Source organism: Euprymna scolopes, chromosome 10 (genome assembly GCF_053919585.1).
Source record: "Euprymna scolopes isolate OS-2025 chromosome 10, ASM5391958v1, whole genome shotgun sequence".
In the NCBI taxonomy this organism is placed as follows: domain Eukaryota; kingdom Metazoa; phylum Mollusca; class Cephalopoda; order Sepiida; family Sepiolidae; genus Euprymna; species Euprymna scolopes.
Window position 1 is genome coordinate 51219491 of NC_136491.1, and position 6000 is coordinate 51225490.

A 6000-nucleotide genomic window follows, 5' to 3' on the forward strand; every position below is an offset into this window, starting at 1 on the left:
ATTAACAATTTCTCTTTAGCGAGCCGAATAATGCACGACCATTATTAAACAGGACACAAAAAATTCGATAAATATTGTGCCCTTTGTGTTAAAAATATAATTTTTTCGATCTAGTTTGGAAACGTTTGCCGCCTTTCGACTACGGTGGACCAAACGCGCTGAAATAATTCTTTTTATTCTGCTTTAAATTGCCCCCCTCCCAATTTTGGAGAGCCTGGCCCCCAGACACATACACATTAAAAAACAAAATCATACAAATGGTCACCTATCTGTTACTGGCCAGCCTCAGCGTTAATAATACATTGAAATTTTCGTCACTGAAAAATAAGTTTTTTTTTTTTGCTTTTTGGTCTTCCGTAGTTTGCTTTTTATCAAGCACAAATGTAAACAGAGTAATCAAATCGACTCGAAGTAACTGGTTGCCTATATGAATAAGTGGAATTATTTGAAATCCAGGTACTTATAATATTTTCGCATATTCTCATAGAAAATCACCCTAAATCTTAGTTAGACAAGAAATAAACGAATTCATTCCATAAAAAAACCTTTTCTTTTTTTTTTTTTTTTTTAACTATTTATATACGTTTTTTGGTGCAAAACAAAAAACGCCAATTGTTAACGTTTGCGGAAAATTTAACATTTAAAATTTAATTAAACATAGTAGAAAAAGTTTTACATTATTCTGTTTTCTATATGATAAAATTCAGGGTTTTATCTTTCTGGAAAAAAAGTTACTCAGAAATAATGGATTTTAATAAATGTTATTTCGTTTTAAAAAAACAACAACATGATTTTTCGGCCATTTTTGGCGGTGCCTACTTTATACACACGAACAACATGCGCGGGCCAGACAAACTGCCACAGAATCAAAACATGAAGAAGCGGTACATGGAAGCTGCATATCTATAAGTTCTTAATCCCCTTTCCACCCTCCCACTTCCTTATCACCCCCCCCTCCAAAGAAAAAAAGAGTGATGTCAAATGGTTCAGAAGGGTCAAAGAAGATGGAAAGACCGAGTAGAGAGGGCTGACCAGACCTCCGCTGGAAACGTGCGACTGGGACTTAGGGGGGTTTATTGGCACTCAAACTCTAGTGGAGACCAATGGCCACTGCCAGCGAGAAATTAATAGTAAGCGGCTATTACGATAACGCAAATTCATTTGTGAATGTTATCAAAGAAAGTGGAAAGTACTGGTATTCTTAAGAGAATTGTTGTCATTCAGCTTCCAGGGAACACTACAGTTTTTTTTTTCAAGGAGAGACCTTTGATCGCCTGTATGCCAATGTTATTATTATTATTATTATTATTATTATTATTATTATTATTATTAATAATAATAATAATAATAATAATAATAATAATAATAATAATAATAATAATAATAATAATAATACGTTAATGTATTTCAAATGTTCAATTTTTTAGATGAGGGTTGATTGTTTACATTATTTAGATAATCGGGCTAGTATTGTCACCTTCAAATTGATTTTCACAGTGTTTCGGTCGATGTAACCTCCGACCTTATTCAATTGCATAAGTCGCCACCTTGATATAGGATGGGGGGGGCGTAAATCTATACATCCGATGTTTCATATCTAAGTTCTAGTTGAAAGTGAATTAAAATATAACATGAAGTCAATAAACAATTATCAAACCAAACATTAAGTGATAATATTTCTAAATTACTTAAATAAACAAAAGACGAGGCGCTAGACTTTAATGAAATCAATTAACCAATCGGAAGTTCTTAAAACTTAAATTTACAGAACGACAGCGTACCGACAAACCATAATTCTTAAGTCACGTGTTTGTGTCGTCAGTATCTGTTTTAATTCTCTTTAACGTAATGATTTTTTTTTTAATCTCCATGTAGATAGTTTTTTACTATATTATTGTTTTTATTTTTTAATGGCAGATATAAAAAAGAAAAGTAACGAAAAGAGAAAAAAGAAGGAAAAAGGCTGAACTCTATTGATTACATTATAAGTGTTTTTTAGGTGACATACGTTAAATCAAAACAAAGTTTATAGGAGGTAACGATTATGTGAGATCCTCACCCTTAAATCTTAATGAGCAATTCTCTAAAAACGAAAAAGAAGTTTTTTTTAATATTTGAAATTGTGCCAATATTACTGTTCAGTAATCCTACTTAATTATTTCTTTTTTGTTACACGGTGGTCACCTCTTATCAAGGCCCGGAAGCCACTCAGGGATAAGGGTTATTGCAAGTACATTACGATAGTGTGGAGATTTGATGAAGTGTTTACTTAAGGGGGCGGTTCATTAGGAATTTGTTAACGTTGGACTTGAAGACATCCAAGTTGTAGTCAGGTGGGAAGCAGGTATACGGAACAGAGTTCCACAGGCGTGCAGTTCTAAGAAAGAAGCTTTGTTCATGGAATCTACGTTTTGATTTAGGCACAGATAAAGAGTGGGGGAAATTTTTCACAGTGGATTCAGCTAGACGGGTGTTTTTGGTGAAAGATTGGCGAGGAGGGACCAGAGATTGGAGCTCAGACGAGCACCTGCCATGGAAAAAACGATCAAACAAGGATAGGCTCGCAACGTCTCTTCTGTGGGAGAGAGGTTGCAGGGTAGAGAAAATGGCATCCCCCACTAAGCCACGAAGTCTATTTTGTACTCTGTCAATTACAATTTATTGTGTAAAATCATCTAATTTATGATATTATTATTAGCTTTTTCATTCTTAGATAGATTTAAATTACGGTTAATGTATGTTATCTATTGTTTATGGCAAGTGTTTTCTATATAGTATTGAATTCTATGCCAAGCCAGCTTAGAAGTTGATTATTCTGTGGCATTTTCACGCTTCTTTGAGTCGTCTTACTCTCCACTGTTTTTTTGTCTATAATTTTAATCTCCGCATGAGGGGTGATAAATAATAGGGTAGGTCGATTTTGGCATTATGACTAGGTCTATGCAGAGAAAGTTGTTAAATAGCATTAAGAATAACAACACAAAATACTTTTTTTCTAAAACTCCATCGTTTTTTGCTAAAATGAATTTAAACATTGAAAAACTCAATAAGCTGCGTCTATGTCGCAGGGTGCCGGTGTTAAATCAAAGAATAAGCATGTCATATTCATGCCGGTTTTGAAGAAAAAATATGAAGGGAGTATAAACAATACGTTTTTTCTTTTGTTTGTAATATCTATTTTATTTTTAGAAAACTAATTGAGTGTCGATATAAAAAGACACCCTGCAAAATATTTCATTTAAAATGAATTAAACAACTAATAAACCAGGGCTTTATTTTATCCGGTTGATATTTCTGTCTACACTGCCAAGTAATCGGCTTCATTTTCGTGTTCACACGTCTGTTTACTTTGTTAACCGGAGCTTAATTCAAATATAGAAATTATTACATTTTGCATTTTATATCTTAGCAAACTTTTATTATTTCTTTTTTGATATTTACCAATTTTTCCAAATTTTAAATTTAATTCATAATTTCCTTTGTTTAATTTCTTACCATATCATAAAATATGTATTTTGCAGATATTTTTCTAACCATGAGTCGGAAACAAACTATTTCTACACAATTTGTGGACACACCTTTTCCATTAAATACAACAGAACCCCCTACTTTCCGTCAGATTATTCAATATGGTTATAACATGGAGAATTCTCACCCAAAGTTAAATAAATTTGCCCTTTCAAAATTAATGGCAAATGATGTTAAAGATATTTGGAAGGCAGTAAATTCCAGTTTGCCCCTATTGACTGAAAAATTGATTGTACACAAATTGCAGGACACCTACTTTAAAAAAAAACTAAGCAAATAAATAGAAACGTTTTATCCGCATGTGCCAAAAGTCTTCTGGTCAATTACAAATTGACAAATTATTTGATATTTTATCTTGTTCGTGTGACCTGCCAATTGCAAGTTGTCATGCCAAAAATATTAAATGCAAAAAAGAAAATTGTCAGTCAAAGCATATTGTCTGTACCTGTCCTATAAAAAAGGTTAGTTTATTCTATTTTTTTGAATTTCTCTTGTTTGTTTGAAAAAATCTTTTTAATGAAAATCATAGACATCTTAAATTAAATGAATTTCCATACTTGCATTTTATGTAAACCAGTGAGAAAAGAAATTACAATTTTTTTACGTGAATTAGAATTTATTTCTAAGATTAGCGTAGATTAGAATAAACATTTGTCGAATTTTCTAATTCAGGTTCCTGTGGAGGAGAGAGTATTTGAAGGACCAAAGAAATAAAATAGGACTCGAAGGCAATTTTCAATTGAGACCTATTGATAAAGCTGCAGTCGCAAAATCTAAAAAGTTAACTGTGTTAGGAGAAAAGCAAGTTGATTCACCCCCCCCCCCCGCCTATTGCTTCAACATCCCATGACCAGAATATCATTCTGACATCAGAAAATAGTGATGGAACAGATGAAAGTTTTGAACCAGAGGAAGAGTGTAAGAGTATTTACAGCCTGATAAAAATTCCTCGTTATTCCATTGAACTCATCAGAGGTGATGTCTCATCAAACCTTGGTGCAAGTCTTGCAAATGCTTTTCTTTTAGATCTACAGGCTGCGGGCCTTCTAAAATCAAATATTGATTTAAAAAAATTTTTTCTTGATAAGTCCAAAATTGACAGAGTAAAAGAAAGATAAAAAAAATAATGCCTATCAAAAACATAATAAAAAAATTAGAAATCTTGTCTGCATTGGTGATGATGGGAAACACGACAAAGACACATTACATTGAAACTGTCGATGAAAAAGGAAACAAAAATCGAAGAAAAGCTAAAGGACAAGAGCATCACTTGACATTTACGAAGGAGATGGGATGTGGAAGTAAGGGGGTGTATCTAAGACATAGAGTGATTCCTACTGTTAGAGCAACTGGTGCTGTTCTGACAGATGAAGTTCACAAAGTTCTAGAAGAGTATGAGAGTGTCAATACTTTAAAGGCTGTCCTTTTAGACACCTCAAGCACCAAGACTGGTTTCCTCACCAGAAAACAAGCTGTATAGAAAAATACACACTATTGGTTGTTCTCTACACCAGAATGAGCTTCCTTTTAGGGCATTATTTCAATTCCTTGATGAAAGTGCACGAAGCCCAACATCATTTACGGGTCAACTCGGAAAATTATGTGCCAACAATTACCATCATTTACCCCAAGTTGACATTTTACCAGTGAGTAATCCTTTGGAGGGCAGGTATTCTGAACTAACAGAAAATGATCTCACTGGTGACCAAAGACTTCTTTTAGAGTATGCTGTTGGTATTTCAAGGGGTAAAGTAAACCCTCAGTATACAGCATGAAGGATCGGACCTTTAAATCAGGCAAGATGGCTTACTCTGGCCATCCGATTAATGTGTATGTGGACCCGTAAAATTTATCCATCTGAATTGACCAGAAAAATGCACCAGCTGATTAGTTTTATTGTAGAAGTTTATACAGTTAGCTGGTTTGAAATTAAACTGGATAATAAATTTCATAACCAGCAAATGTATATTTTTAAAATGATTGGGCAAATAAAAAAGCAGCCTCCAGAAATTCAGGAAATTGCTTTAAGCAATCTTCAGTTTAATGCTTTTGCCCTTTTGCTAGAGAATATTCTGTTCTCTTTGTTAAAATCAGATGAAATTGAAGTGAGAGAAGAAGCTATAAGAAGAATTTAAACCATTAGGTAAGTAAACATTCATATAAAACTGATCAAATTGTTTATTTCGATTTATACATTCATTTTCAATTATTAAATTAAAAAAAAAATTAATTAAAATAAAATTGTGTTGATTTGTTCAAGTTAATAAAATTATTTGACTTCTCTTTTCTTTTTCAGTAGTGGGGAACCAGTGAGAAAGCGTTTAAAAAATATCAGCAATAAATTTTGACGCTTTACATTCATCAAAGTGGAGGTTCAGAGCCAGCACTAACTGAAGAATTATCATATCATTAACTTTAGTAATTATTTATGAGCGGCAGAAAGCCAGAGTTACCTGATTTGCCTGCACATTC